General features: G+C 45.6%; 1 protein-coding gene across 2 annotated transcripts in view; it reads right to left on the reverse strand.

The window, feature by feature from the left end:
- Nucleotides 1-16,764, reverse strand: part of LOC1276110 (breast cancer anti-estrogen resistance protein 1) — a 118,630-nt gene that overhangs the window by 17,429 nt on the left and 84,437 nt on the right. The window lies entirely within an intron of this gene.

The following is a 16,764-nucleotide window of genomic DNA, read 5'->3' on the forward strand; positions in this document are numbered from 1 at the left end:
CCGCGGATAGGAAGGATTGAACGCCAGGGATACTACGACAAATGCGGTCCCTTCGCGACCGAAAAAAGGGTCGTCCTCCGTTTGCCAGAGGATGAAGCTCACTTCCGGCAGCAGTCCGACGACGACTAAGTCGAGGCAAAATAAATTTAAATGCATGAACAAGCACAAAGCCTAACAGTTCCCTGGAGGGTTATCAACTTCCCTCAGGGCTTCGTTCTAGTGTTTTTCTTCTTTTTCCTCGCAGTTCGAGGAGTGGCTTTACGCAACAACAAAAAACGCCGCTCAAATTTCGTTTATCGAAGTTGAATACTTAATAGCGGTCGCAGTGGAGTCGCAAGGAGCGGCAAGAGCCGCCAATATTCTGCCACCAAAAAGCTGCGGGTGCTTATCAATATTCGCTCAAAAATTGATTCGCATGTTTGTTTTGATTAATTATTTACAACGAATCTGTGCCGGTGTTTGCACTGTCATTCGGAAAAGAGAACACACACACACACGACGCCGGCGGCACCGGTGGGCGTTGCAGTGGACTGCCTTATTTTGGAACCATTTGAACCGGGCGCAACCTAGAACCGATTAAATATTGACACAAGGACTCTCCGTGCAAACAGTTTGACAGCTGAAACACGTGTCCAAATCCGGCGTGCACCCTCGTTTCATGTTTAAAACCGCCATCGTAAAAAAAAAGAAACCACTTCGCCCGGAAATTGAATGTCCAATCGATAGCGAAAGGTGTTATAATGCAGTGATTGGAAAAGTGGCAAATAATGCCCAACCACACACACACATAGACGCCAGCACCCAAATAAAAGCAATCGAATTTTGGCCACTCAGTGTTGAAGTTGCCGGTGCAAATAAACTGCAAATAGAAGCAGATCCAGTGAAGCTGCAGCATCGATCGTAAATAATACATAAATACGAATACGATTCCATCAACCAATGCAGCTCCTATTCCAGCAAACACTGCAGAGACAGAAACAAAGGAAGATCTCCGTCTCAGCAGGACGCGGGACATATCGGCGTCGACGACATTTCAACATCAATTGCTGTGACTTTCCTCTCCCCTCTGACTTCCAGCGACAATAGCTTGGTTGACTCTATTTGCATACACTTATCAGTCTTTTCTCTGTCTCTGTGCAACCAGGAAAAGGGCACTAAAATTGAAATCGAAAAAAGCAAAAGATGTTATTTTATGAAAAATGCATCACTAAGAGCAAAAAGGGAGAGAGAGCAAACTGGCTAACATGATGGCAAACAGATATTTCGTAGACGTCGAAAGGAATGCAATGTGTCTATGGTGAGAGGTGTCTCACAAGTCGTTGGCAAACTCATCGTCAGGTACTGGGGTAGTGGTCGGTCCGTGCCGCGTTACTGGACTTTGCCAGTGCTTTGTGCTGTCTTTTTTTGTCCTGGCAGACCTGGTGGCCCTTGACGTAGGGACGAAAAAGTCATCGAACTGTCGGAGAGCACCACAGCCAGCCAGCTTTAAGTGAATCTGCACAGGACTGTGCGCATCGATCGCACCGAGAGCTGACACTTTAAATGCATTCATCTACCACCCTTGTGTGTTGGTCGATATCAAATTCGAAACTGATCGATTTTTGCTTCGTGCAGGCTCAGCCGGTTCACCCATTTCGAGGTTCGTTGCTTGCGAAATAATATAAAACGCTATTCCACGGATAAACCCCCAGAATGCCACAGCCCTGTGACGGCTGTGTGAGAGGTGTGCATTATGCAAATTTAATGCATGCCGACCGAAATGGGTTCGCTGGGCGCGCTGCGCTACTGCTCCCGTCTGGGTTGACCGAAATGTGCGAGCAAAGTTTTGCAACACTGTCGCGCGGCGGCGTGCGGTCAGATGCCGCCAACGCAAATGCCCAACTGGAACTGCTGGAATTGTGGAAGTTTCCCTCGGGAGCCATTGCCGGAGCAGTTTTTCTTTTCAGCCCCTCCTAATACACACGCGGAATAGAATCGATGATTGGCAACCGGCCACATTCGGTATCATTTGGCGTCACGTTGCTGCGCCGCGTCTCTACCCTGTTCGGCGGATGCAATTGGTAGCAATTTACGTTTCTAGCCACGCTTTGCGAGTGCGAGTGTTGAAACATGCAAAGAATAAATTGATTCTACTTCGGCGTGGCCACCAGCATGCGCCCTTTCGAGGAAGCAGGTTCCACAAGCGATTCTTTCACACTTTTCCGAACTTCAGCATACATTTTAATTCTGTGCATGGATAATACACTTGTTCCAGCGGGAACATCTCTCCACGGATCAATTTCCTTTGCCTTTTTGCTACATTTTTCTTCCCAAAACGAATTCGGGACCTGCTTCCGTGGCCTGAGATACATACCTAAAAAGATACAAAAAAGCGAACGAAAAAGGTTAAATAAATCCAATCAAATTGATCACGAAATGTACGAAAGTATGCGTGTGTGAATAAGAGAAACGGACCCAATTCGATTTGTACCGTTTTATTTCACTGTTGTAGCACACGGCTAGTAGCGAAAGCTAAATGGATATCGTTTTCCCCCAAAATGGACCATTTTATCCGGCGAACGATAAAACACATCCCCAGCAGCGACGGTTGCGGAATCAATAATCAACACGAGCGAAAAGAAAAAGGACCGCGCCGTTGTTTGGGGATCTCAAAAGCTGGCAAAGAAACGTGCATGTTATCTTGAGGAAAGCTCTTTTAGTTTCCTACGCAACAAAAAAGGGTTTCCCTGTCGCTTGTTAACAGACCCCCGGTCAATGAAGAATGATGTATATTTTTGTGTTAAAAAGCTAACGTAATTCGGGTGGATTCTGAAACAATTTATAACAATATAAAATTGCTTACATGGACTTAGAGACATGTACCGGGGATGCCGGCCACTGTGCAAACCAACCGACCCATCTTTGTTTTTGGAACGGAGCGCTTGCTGATCATACAGGAACTTCCAAAGGAAGGACATGAATAGAGTAAAGATGGTACGCAGTTCTGCATGAAGATGGTTGCCGTACGGGAGCGCTCTATTTCTCAAGAGGTTTAAATGCTCATAACGCGCTAAGCTCGGGAGAATTTACACACCGAAACGATTTGTCAGCGGAAATTGGTGAGCTTGTTCTACACTATCCAGCCAGTACGTTCCTTCGAGCACGTACGTTACGAGCATTATGTGCTGCATTTTGGGCAGAAAAGCAAAGCGATTACATGCTATCACAAGGGAGTTGGTGCACAGATTGCGTGGAACAACATAGAGGGTTATAATATAAAGAAGAAATTAAAACGGATTTCTTTACCCATCGAATAAATCGATCAATTTCGAAACCAGGGATTCAAACCTGATAGAAAATGAAAGTAATTCGGATAATAAATCATTGTTACAGAGAACAAATTGCGCTGTGTTTCTGTCGTGACTACTGGTAATTACAATGCTGCTAAAACGCATCAAACCACGTGTTAGATCCGCTAAATACAACCCTCTAACAGCATGTAGTTGACACCAACAGACATTGGATGAAGAACGGGCGTCTTGTTTCGTTGGGTGCGATTAAATGTAATCCTGTCAAGCGTTGTGTCTGATGGAGCATCTCCGAGTGCTTCGGGTGCTGGTCGAGTCAAGGTAAGGCAAAAAAACGGCGTGTATCACTAGCAAATCCCTAGCAATATCCCATACTGTTTTTAGCATGTCAGTAGTGACCCGTCATGGCAGCAGTGTTGTAAAGTCGGCACCACCGCAACACGTTATGCTAAACCGGGTACTAATTGGAGTTTGGATCTAGGGGAAAGTATAGATAGGCCCAGCTGGAAGCCTTGTTAGTCGACGACCGGCGACCAAACCGACCTGGTGTTAACCGGAAAGGTTTACTACCTGTGGTCCAGAGGTCGCTTGCTCTGTGCGGTTATCGGGACAAACGACGCGCTTGAACACGGCAACTGATGTGCGAAAAGTTGCAATTTATTTATTCCCTAGCCCTGTCAGCTCGGACTCAGCTCTTCCATTCGCCCTCTTTGCATAGGCCGAAGCCGATGAAGCGTAACACGACCCTTCCTATTTTTTTAGTTCGCGTACAACTATTCCCCACGAGCTCGGGAGACGATTTAATTTGATTAAGATTTATTTCGCGTATGACGTGTGCCGGGGGGACTAGCGAGCGAGCGAGCGAGCAGTTTTGCATTTCCCGGTTTGTGCCGCGTAGAGAAAACGCTCTGTGTATCGCCGAACGCCGGCATGAGGTAAAAGTCTGGTACGCTCATAAAACGGGGCTAATTTGCAGCCCACATGCGTCCGGGAAATTCCGCTCCGCGGGCAGCAAGGCAGTAGTCTAGTCTGGCTTGGTCACGACAGTGGCGGACAGTGATGCGGTGCAAGCACAAGAATATGATCGATTTGCCGAGTGTCTAGTCAGGCAAACGAGATTATGAGGGTAGTATCCGGACGTTAAACGAGGGCATAAGTGTCGTTCCAGCGTATACAAAGTAAACCAGTGCCACTTTCGATGCTTTTTAAAACGTCACAAAGAAACCGAACAATCTGCTGGCTTCTGAGCGGCGTATAATAATGTTATTGCTCGGTATCGTAGGAATAGGATACAGGAAGGGGAAAGAAATGGAAGTATGATAACACAAAAACAAAATGGATAATTTATTCCACCAAAGCGTTAAGTAATCAGCGGTCCAGAAAAGGAAAAAAACAATACCCCAAACCTCATCTCATTCTGCGGGAGGGACACCTAAAAAAAGCCATACTTCCAAGAAACCGACCAAGATCTGTTTTCCTTTCTTGTGGCCCATTTTCCACGGTTCCGTGCGCTCTAATTTAACGAAGTAAAAAACAAAATATTGCGAAAAAAAAAGGAGGACAAAACAGCTTCTACTCCAATGGAAATTTATTTATTCCAACCGATCCCTACCACAAAACGCATTGGGGAGAAGCGAAAATAATTTGAAAGCTTTACCCGCGCTACTGCCTACATTACGGGTAAGTGAAGTTTACCAACAATCAATGTAATAAAGTTATGGAAAGATGTGAGCGAAGAGCGAGGCCGCAGAAACTCATCACCAAATCGACTGAAGTCAATGTCAATCCGATTAAATTGTGCGTTCATTTGTGTAGGCCTTGGGGGAAACAACTTTTTGCTCCCTTCGGTCGTTGGGTCCTTCGCCGTTGGGACGTTCGTCGTTTGTTTTTCATCGGTCATTAAGTTTCGTATCAAGACAGTGAACCACGAGCGAGGGTTAGGTCGATAATATGTTTGTTAAGATTCTGTAAGTTAAGCAATTGCAGCGTACTTCTTACGTTGATACAGGAACGTTTAGATGCCAATCGATCGTATAAAAGGTAATGATCGTTGTTTTCTTACTGTGTCGGGTTTTAATGAAAATTCGAATAATCCACTTAATTCGTTTTATGAAATTAATTCAAATCGAATGGAATATAACATGATCACACACAACAAGAAACTAATTCCATCAGCAACTATCAATTAACAGAGCTATAAACTAGGATCTACAGTGACAAAGTCAATTGAAATAAATACAGCGCTTTCGTAAAGCCAATTGGAGCATGGCACCGCCGCCATGCCAGACGACGACTACCAGTCGAGCCGATAAAAATTAATTTCGTTCGTATTTGTATCACATTACCGATAAGTTACCGGTTTTTTTTAGTTTTGTTTTGGATCTACACGCCAGCCAATGCCAATGGAATTGAAAATGTCAAACCTTCCTGTGCTGGATCAGCCTAGCCACGACGACTGATAGTGAAGTTTGTTTACGATCGTTCGTAATGTGGATTGAAGCTTTTGGCTGAAGGCGCCCATCAGCGAGGTGGGGGGTTCGGCGGTTTTATCAATAATTAGAGCCTTAAAAATTATTATGCCATTTTTGGATAAGCATCCAATAAGCTCACCGATTGGATTGTTGTTTTCCCCCACAGCTAATTGCCGAGGATCGGCACGCATGTCTCTCTCGGCGGGTGTGTTCCAATGTTTGCCTTTCTATTTAACCTTGTGGAAATACAAAAATTGGGACACATCCACACAGGGTGGTATGAAGTGTGTGTATCTTTGGATTTGATCCAGTAAATGAATGATATGTTGCGGCTCGTTAAAACTTTACCTCGAAAACAATCCATTCCGTTTTATTTCGAACCCACCAACTCTCCGTTGGCCAATTGATGGATAAGATACGGAGAGCCTCTCCCCGCGTAAGGCCGCGTAAGGCGATCCGATCAAGGGCGGAACAAAAGGAGCAACAATAAAACTTAAGCCGATTACACATTAACCACCGTAATCTTTTCTTTTTTGAGATACTCGTTTTTTTGTTGTAGGTTTTCTTCGCCCAATATAACCTTGGCTGGTTTGTTGAAGTCATGATGCTGCTGTAAGGGAGCTTTGCAAGGCGCCAGGTGCTTTAGCTTCGATTTATTGCGGGTTCTCTGCGCGTGTCGGATGAGAAATTCGAACCAATGCACATTGATTTGCTGTTGCTGTTGCCGCTGCTGCTACTGTTACCGGAACCGTGGCCGGTTAATTGCCACCCAAAAGAAGCAATAAACCCCTCTCTCACATGCACTTAATGTGTTGTTAGCCTTGATATTTGCACGTCTGCACGGGATTTGTACGGTAACCGACTTATACAGAGGTGCGCCGTCAAGACAATGCTGCTCGACAAACAAAGACATCAGAGCTTTGGGTCAGTGGTGGTTTGTGTTTAATTAGCTTTACCAACGGGAAAGGTGAGCAAACGCAACCGGAACTTTACAACATGGCCATTCTTCACAATAAATCTTCGCCCAATGTATGACAAAGCGACACTGTGGCGATCTTTGTGCAAAAATATATTAATACCTTGAAGTTCCACCAACCATCTGTTCATAAATCGTTCGCTGGTCAAGGTGCAATAAACAGTGTGCAGAGCTCATTAACTGCTTTACACTACATTATAAAATCTTAGCAGCTTCAACCGTTAGGACACAGTCCAAAGTTACTTTAACAAAAAAAAATGCGAGTGACTTAACGAAAAGAACTGACGGCCATTATACAATAGCTGCAATAAAGCAAAATCTCCAACAATGATTTGGGACTCTCCTACCGATAGCGCGCAAAAAAGTTTGCGTGCCATTCTCTGCTGCTGTTCTGTTCCAGTCTTTCATGTACACTTCCTGTCTCCAGGGACAGTCAGCGATGGTTCACACTTACAGGAGCCATTCCCCCGTTGGGTAACTTCTGACCGCATCCCGATGGGAGTGGGGCGGTGCGAAATTTGCATAATGCTCGTAATAAATTCTCTTGATTTTAGATTGAAATTTATGATTTGAAAGTTGCCCCGAGGCGGATGGTGAATGCCGGGCAAGAGGGCAAGCTAGATAGCAGACGTAACGCATATTCGCAGCGCGCCGATCCGCATCAATAATGAGTACCAAAGTGTGAAACATTAAACAAGAACGAACGTAACGATGGAAAGAAATTCATCCAATTCGGTGGGTTTGATTTTTATGGCATTTTTCTAGTCTCCGATCGAACTCCGATCAGAGCTGTCACTCAGCCGAGGGAAGCTGTTACGATGCCCGGCTTTATCTAACGACTTAAGTAGGGCACAGGCTCTTCTTGTGACGGATAGTGGAGAAATCAAGAAGCTACTCCTAGCGTCAGTCAGTATGGCCAAGACTAAGACAGAAACAAACGCCCATCCGGAGCAGTCCAAGATGTCGTTCAATTTTTACGACGCCACCAAATCAATAAAACAGTGTTGCGCTTGCTGCTGCTGCTGCTGCCCGCGGTTGTTAGGTGTAGGATTTCGCGGACAGGGAGATTCACCGCCGATCGTAAAAAAGCAAGCTACGCCCTCTAATGTTTTATTGCTTGTCGGCTGTTCGGGCTGCCGTTGATCGGAAATACATCTAGACTTTGTAGCACTCAAATAGGGAGTGTTGTTTTCGATAGGGTCGAACTGCTACCTTGAACGGTTTACGACATTTCTCTGCCCTACGCATTGAGTTTCGATCAAACAGTGTGCGGATTTCAAGCACAAAAACAAACTCAACGCAATCATTCATTTCACTTACAACCTGCACGGATTCTATGATCAACGTTCAAGAATGTTAAGGTCACCACTGAGGGGCAAATGCACATGTACAAAAGGCATGACACTTTTTTCTGCGAGTCATAAACTGGTCACAGTGCAACTACACAACTCCGAACCCGGGCGGGAATTAAAAGAGTAATGGACATTCGTACCACACTGTGCGTAGGAACTGTGGGACAAGTGTGTCTGCTGCCGGTCAATATCTTAAAGGAGATAAATTAGGATTTCAGCCGATTTGCATAAGTGGCAGGCCGGTACGTGGGACAAATGGAATGACATTAAACCGGAGCCTGGAAACTGGAACTGAGCGCGTCCGAACGGTGTTAAACGGTTCGTTTCGAGGTGGAGAGCAGATTAAATACCGTGCAAGGCATTCTTGGAAAGCAGGCGACTAAGTTGTTTTTAGTTTGTAAGTACCATATGGTAACACCAATGGAATAGATCTTGCCGCCCATACAGAGTGAGGTAGGAGAGCATTTCGACAGATTGTAGTTACCTAAATCCGAGGCATACTTGCTACACCCGAAAGCGTGGGCATTTGTAATGGATCTCTATTAAAGGGAGATTGCCACTAATTTTCCTGTACACCTGGCACCAAACTGGCTTCATTCGGAATGGTGGTGGTGGACTTCTACTTCAGTTGAGGAGTGGGTCCTGAAGTACCACTTGCTTTTGGCGATTTCTTGACAGGTTGACGAAGTCGATCGATCGACTACCGCAACACACAGTTACGGCGGTTAGGTTGGGTTGGGTTTCTGGTCCACCATGCAAACAGGGGGCTATAACGGGCTGCAAAGTGGGCCCAACAAGACTTCTTGAGCAAAAACCTCACCTACTCTTTACCCACACACACACAAACCAAGTGGACGCATATCACGGAAAGGTGTGTAAAATGCGAACGAGTTCGATGTCGATCATGCCAGGGAGAGAGTGTGGTCGGTCGCTAACGTTCGCACCTAACGCAAAACCAAACGTGCGATGGAGTCTTCACGTCGTCTCCCGGGTGGCGTCCGACATTATTTGCATTCGACCCACATGTTGGCAAAACCCGTGGCATCTTAAAACCGGACCAATTCTAATGACATCTTGGCGTTACGCTGCAGAAAGTAGTACATTCTCCTCCTTCTTTGTGGCGGTTGTTTGCTTTTTCTGTGTGTTTGCAAAGGTACATACAACGAGTGGTTGGACGTCGACCACAAGAAGTTCGCTGCGCTAGTGGCCCACTAAAACGGGCTTGGTGCTGCAGCCGGTTTTGCGTAGGGGGTAAAGGGTTTCATTCAGTGTACCAGCCACCAACAAGCTTCGCAGCATGAATGAAAATCGTAGGAAAAATGAGTGGGTAGCACACGCAAAACCTACACCCTTTGAGGTTTTCATCAATTATCGGGTGTAATGTTTCGTAGTCTACTACCCACAGGTGTGCCAGAGCAGATACATTTTTCATTCATTTGATTTTATCGAGAGGTAGAGATGGTGGCGAAGTTAATAATATCTGCATGAGTTTGCCATTTGACAGTAAGTGACACAAGCACCAGAGCGCTCAATGTACAAATATATACATACTCCAGTAATTCTGCATCGTCATTAGAAATCTCCATACATTCAAAACAACTGCCACTCCACGATAGTTTCTTGGATTTGCACCATCACTTTCTATCGCAGTTGAAACCTTTTGCCAATTCCAGCCAATTAAACGATGACTTCCAAGAAGTCGATCATGGAACCAGCGTATGAAGCGATACATAAATTCAACACACAACAGTAACACGACACTCACGAGTCCTCCTCCTCCCGTTTGGCTGACATGACTCTTCGCGCCATCTTTGCCACACTGCATGCCGGCCGAGTTCTTCATATTTCTTCATTGACCTGCGCCATTACGCTGATCGTTTTGCAATTGCAGCGCACATTTGCATCGTATGCACTTGGTGGTGATTTTAGCTGGAGCATCGTTTCGAGGTGGCAAACGGCTGCATCGTTAACCATCGTCACCAATCAATTCCAGTAGCAGCGCGGAACATGAATCGGAACGTTTTAATAGGCGTCGGCGGTTGGGAAGGGAAGGCGTGAAGTTGCAATCGTGCCACTGGTTCACAGCTCTCCGGTGGTCGTCGAGGAGTTGTTTTCTTGCCATTTCTGGTAGATATTAATATTAATGGTAGCTGTTTGGTAATTACGGCAGCATAAAATCTGGATGGTGTGGCCGTAACGTAGCGGTGGTGGTTGTGGCAATTTGTACCGTCCGTTGTCGTAGATGAAGCGAACGAACGAACAGGCAAGGTGTTGCACGGAAATTAACGTTCAATCTCTGGAGGAAGCTACTGTAATGATCGTCTCATTGCTGAACGGAAAAGGCGTCGTTTCCGAAAGCTCTACACAATTTGCTGTGCGCACGCTGCTGCAATCTCCAATTTGGCTTGTTCACAGAATCTGTGCCGAAGATGGAGGTTTAGGGGTAATTGTATGATTGCAGATTGTTCAAAATTTATGAATATTCTTGCACACCAAAAGAAGAACACAAGCACCATTCTGGTGAAGGCGAGGCAAGACGCGCCCAGTGGTTATTACAAACCCTGGGCGTTGTTTTAATTTTAAGAAAATCTCCAAGATCCTTGGGGAAAAGTGACTTCCCGAGACCAACGAACAACACCGAAAATCAAGCGACCGGATGGTGCAGCAGGCGCGTATCGGCGGAAATGGAAAACATTTTTACCGAACACCGCCTTCCCAAAAACCGGATGGAGATAATTAAAATCCTGCCAGCCGGAAAATACGCAAGAGAACATTTTGGCACCGTTCTTGCCATCCGCTGGAAAAAAGGTGGACCGAAGAATGAGAGGGAGAGAGCTTAGGGCACGATAAAAAGGACAATGTGGCGGGTGTTTGCGGGTTATTACGTTTCGTTCGAATGGATTTATGTGCGTTACGAGAGTTAAATCATTACGAAGTTTGCAGCAGCGTCTTTTGGTTTACCTTTCTATTGGAGGGTTTGACTTTTTGAAGCACACTGGTTTTAATGGGTAAGCACTAGAGCGAGTGCACGTTCTTGAACGAGTGCTGGTGGAGCCGGGGACAGCCAACATAGAGAAAGAGTATACATAATTAATGAAAAGCAATTTGAATTATTTGCGCAGTTACAAAGTTTGGAAGGGAAGTGGCCAATTTGTCTAACGGTGGGCTGTGAGGCTTCAGCAGTGGCGAAATCGTGGCTTTAGCTACGGTTTGATTAATTACTGAGTGATTTCTCTTAACAAACATCAATTTAGGCAGGCACGGCAGTCGATGGAGACTCGTCTGTTTTTTGATCCTGCAAATATTTCACAATAATGGTATCCTAAAAGATGTATGTCAGTTCAGACGTTTAATAGAGATTGTAAAATGGTTTTTACAGCCGTTTTAATGTACGCTCCTGGGGCTGTCGAGATGGCTAAGTTTACAGGCAGTCGGAATACGACAACGGTGTATGATAGTAAAATCCCAATTGGACAGCAATCTTGTTAGAATTGTAGAATGGGTTAGTATAAGAAAGCATCGAGATATGCAAAATGCATTAAACGGTAGCAATGTTCCCAGGAGTTTCAGATCAATAGAATTGAACATGTAAGAAAAATAAAGATTACATTAATATCCAATGACAATAAAATTATACTAATGTGGATATAAACCATTAAAATAGATTGTAGAAAGGAAAATGATTCACCAGAAGAGAAAGAACATTTCCCTTTTTCTATACTGTACGATTATGCTTCCGCCTCTCCGTAGATTAGCAAACGTACATTCTAACACGAAACATTCTAACACATTCCGCGTTCCATCGATGCATCCATAAACACCAAAGCTGTTTCCCCATCTATCTTTCCAGACCATAATAACGGTGTGTTTGACAATGGTTTACCAACAAAAGAAGCGCGACAGTCACACCAGAACGACAGAAAAAGGGAAAACCAACCAACTTGTGTGTGACTGTCGCGAAAAAATGTTAAACACTGGCATTTCCGTTTGTTTCCCGCAAGTGCACCTCACCACTTCCGTAGGGCGTATGCTCATGCTCATCCGGGCGCGGATGGTAATGCGCAAAAAAGGGCATTTCCAACCAGCGCGCGGCCGGAGATTGGGGATTGTGTTTGTAACACGTTTCAAGTGCTTAGACATACCAACGGAAGGAAGGCCACGACCCAGACCGAGGTAAGGGGTAAAAAATATTGCGTGAAAAACGTGCCTTTTAGACAAAGCTTTCTGGCAGTGGCAGATCCGGTGCCAAGCCGTTGCAGGAGGAGATGGGTTGCGCCACAAACCGATAAGCTTCCGAAAAGGCTTGTATTTTGCCGAGTAAAAGTATTCGAGCAAATCACTTGCTAATACCGGTTGAAGGAAACAAACAAAGAGAGATGCTTTTTTCCTTGGGTTAGCTTTTACCATGAAACTAAGATGCCTGTTTAAAGTCGCACAAGCTCAAGTGCTTTAAGAGTACGATGTTAAGCATCCGCAGGCAACGGAAGCTGGAATGTGCGTCTTGAAGGCACTTTGAAGGCAAATACACTTTCAATACCATGGAAAGCTTCACAATCAGATTCTGTTCCGGTGTAATCCAATTTTCTTCCCGCACTTCGTATGTTCTTTGCTCCTGCTGTACGCTCCATTACCCGTGCGTGACACCGATAAATGAGACTGGAGCTTTTTTGCCTTTCTTTTGCCTACCTTTCGGGCGCAAAAACCGGAAGCACTAAAAAGCATACGTAACGCACCATGCGAATGGACCCGGAATGACAAATGTAAAGGTGCGTACACTGGGAGCGAAGATTAAACATTTCGTTTACTTACGATCATTTCCGTGTCCTGCCGTGCGCGTACGGGGAAGAAGGAGTGCGCCATGTTCTACGTTCCCGGGGGCGCCATCTCGCGGAAAGCGAACGAGGTACCGTGTGAAGCGTGCGGAGAGAAACGTGGTCAGAGGTGAACCATAGCAAACAACACCAGCAACCAACACCTTCGGCAATTGGTGCAAACGGAAGTGTACGGTGGCGAAACGGCGGAAATGATAAATCTCTGCCTGCCCGCTCCCACAGCATTCCCGATAGAGCCACCTCCTACATAATTCGTATACGGAGACCCACCGGAAAAGGGGCGTGAAAATACCGTTTTCCCCAAAAAAGCTGGAACACAACTTACTGGGCGAACCGTACAAACAACAGGCAGCCTGCCTCGAAAAAGAATGCTAAATTAAGGCCATCAAACAACCTCGCAGAGCAAACGCCCGAACACCAAAACAAACACCTTGATACAGTGCCGGGATAGCCGTGGCAAACAGTAGTCAGAGAGAAAGGACTGGAACGTATTCCTTTCATTTGCCTGGTTTCTTGGTGCGATTGCTATTTTTAGGAGCAGTGGTTCCCGGTTTCCGTGCCCTATCTCCTTCTGAATTCTTTATTAAATGAGTTCAATCTAAGGAAATGATTACTTTGGCTTCTACGTTACTCGAAAGGGCTGGGGGATGGTCGGGATGTTGGTAATCCTTGGCGGAAGTGAAAGGTTAGATAAACCCGTCATTGGTCAGGGAACGGGGATCTTGGGTTTACTGCCTGACTGACAGCAGGGTTTTTTTTTAAATGAAGGATTCCGCATCGGAAGGGTTTATTCAGGGGTAATGGATCACTTGATAGGATCTATCATTAAATAATGTGATGAAAAAAGCAGTTCTACTTTTTAGAATTCGGACCTTTTGAGGTGCGAACTGGTAACAATAATATCTCGATAACAATTCCAAAATAATGATTCGAGAAAGATTTTCTTCAAGATTTAACAAAAAGTATTAGAAATAAAACCCCGGAGGGCAAAAAAACAACCCACCACTAACAACGGAACGCAATGAAAAGTCACGTACTTCCCATCGCCACACCAAACCGCCATTGATCCTGTCGAACGTCTTTACGACTTCCTATTGATTTCGAGTTTACGACAAAATAAAACGGCACGAACGATCCCTGGGACCGGGTGGGTTGGGAGTAGAAATGGAACGAAAAATTTCGGTCAAACTTGGTGCTCTTCGAGGCAGCGTTCCAAGGTGCCGGGGCATACATCAAGAACAGCAGCCGCCGCAGAAAAGGTCATATAAAATAAATTGCTCCACAATGGTGATAGCATCGACGCGTGTTAGAACAATACGAATGGCAAACGCTTCACAGCTGCCATTTTTGTCCATAACGATACCCCGTTGGCAGGAGTTTTATGTGTTGCACATAAAACCGTCCACTCATCACTACGCAGGCATGCGGCGGCAGGGGTTTAGAACCATTGCGGTTGGCAGCAAATATGACAGCTGTCACTGGCAAGTCGCAGTAAAGGTCGTGGTCCACTTAGCACCACTATCATATCGGCTCGTCATGATTGGAGAATGTTTTATTTTCCCAGAATATGAACGGATCTTGAACGGCCCGCCGGATACAAAAGTTCTGCTAATTCCATGGCCCTGAGTGTCATCCCGAGCTTTCGTGTTTATCTGGCACCAAAGAAAGGGACACAGTTGTCATTGAGCAGATATGATTTTGGGAAAGAATTTATGAGACTTTTAAACCCGATAAAAATTTGTCCCCTCCGAATGGTCAGTTTAGGCGTGTCAAGAAACAAAAAAAAAAGCACAATATCTTGAAGAATGTATAGAGGGAAAACGGTCAGCAAGGGTGCTTATATACGTTGACCTACACGACACTGCACATTTCGGACAATGCAATAAATCTTGAAGTTCAGCTCCCAGACCTACGACATCGCATCTAAGGCGAAGCAGGGCATGACTGCAGCTACTGTACCGAGGGTGTGACCAACAGCCATACTGACGAAGTGAACCTTTGGTGAAATATATCTTTCGAAAGGAGCGTCTGCCTTCCGGGACGATTTGGTCCAAAGTTTGCAGAGTCTGCACACAACTCGAGAATAGTTCTACAGTCAGAACTAAAATGTAGGCTAACCTTAACAAGGCATCCATGGCACAATAAAACTGTCCTTGTCCGGGAAGAGTTTTGCAATCTGCTCTGCAACCAGCATCATCTACGCAATGCGCAATTTAGGTGTTCGCTGCATCAAGCATCATGTTGTTTTCTCGTACCTGCCAGAAAGAATAGACCCGCGCTAAAGGCACAAAACAATACTCGACAATAGAAAACAACTCTTGAAGCGCACATGTGTGTCCTTAATGAAAAATGGCTGCTCAGGTACGCCATTGTCCGCTCTATGACTTCTTCCATTACTGTCAACGGAGCAACCGGGGTCTGTGTATCTTTATTTTCTTCCCGCTTAACCTACCAACAAATACACCTGGAAGGTGGTAGGCCACAGCACACGGCGACGGAGAAGTAAAAGTTATAACGAGGCTAGAAAATCGGTCACCTGGTTGTCGCAATCTCGCAAACGATTGCGCGGTAAATAAACAAGCGAACCAAACTTCTTGACCTGGGCAGACAATGGCGCAGAGATAGCCGAACGGCTGCTCTCATACAGAGCCAGCGCAGAGGAGAGTTGGGCTTTGTTGTTCAAGTACACTTCAACCTTCTCCGGTGTCGACTCGGGAGGTGGTTGTGGTGCTGCTGTTTTTGTTTTATCTTTCCTTTCGCGCCCTGTCCAAGTTCTTCACCAAAGGGTCGTTGAATTCTTGCTGCTGCTCGCGGTGGAAAGTGAAAGTTTTCCAACCGTTCTGTGTCCCGTCCCTTCCACAACGGAACCTTGCCACAAGCGTGCTAGTAGGCGCAATTGGGACCGAGGCCACGGATGTGCTGTCGTTTACAACCCGTTAATGTACACCATCAGCAGCAGAACTTTTACAAATAACACTCCCCCCGTCCCACATATTTGGCGACCGGTCGGGTTGTGTTTGTGTTGTCGCATCTGACGGTGGCAGCTGCAGCCGCCTACCGAACAAACAACAAAACAAAAACCCCATTTTAACACCTACACCCGGTGCTACTTGCACCTCTCGGGGGCAAGGGTAGCATCTTCCAATCGGAAACTTTATCTTCTTGCCGCCATCTCGGCATACTTTTCAGGGGATACGAAGAAGAAGCGGTGCCAAAAAGCTTCGCTGTGTCCTCCAATCGTCCTTGACTGGATGGAGCCGACAGCCCCCAAATGGGGGACATTTTTCGATTCCGATGTTCCGGGTACCGGGCGGAAGCTGTTCGAGGTCTGATTTATGCTTATTGATTTCCGCACAACTCGTTCAACCGCATCGAAGGAAAGAAAGCCATAACATGGCGGCCAGCGGAAGCGATCCCACCATTCCATGATGATTGAGAACTGAACGAGCGTGATAAAATCGAACACGCACCGGAACGGCTTCTTTCCAATTTCTTTGTGAGGTGCTTCTTGCGCGTGGAGCTATGTTTCTGGTCCAACTGGAACTGGAAGTTAATTTTCCGAAAATCCTAGCAATACCGTAAAAAAGGACCTAAAACGGGAGCTGGAAAGCGATAAATTGTAAAAAAATACGTCTGATTTGTGGCTGACTTATTCACCCCCACGACCCACCACTCTCATGTTGATACTTTGAAGCTGTAAAAGCTCCGCCACCTAGGAGATGAGTACAAATTTTGTACTGTCAGAACACCAAGGGCAAGGCAAGGAGTAAGATATGGTTGAAGTTGTTCAAAAGTTGAAAACTTTTTGCATAAACCACTCACTGATGGCTTAAATTATGCGTTACT

This window comes from Anopheles gambiae, chromosome 2 (genome assembly GCF_943734735.2).
Source record: "Anopheles gambiae chromosome 2, idAnoGambNW_F1_1, whole genome shotgun sequence".
NCBI lineage: Eukaryota > Metazoa > Arthropoda > Insecta > Diptera > Culicidae > Anopheles > Anopheles gambiae.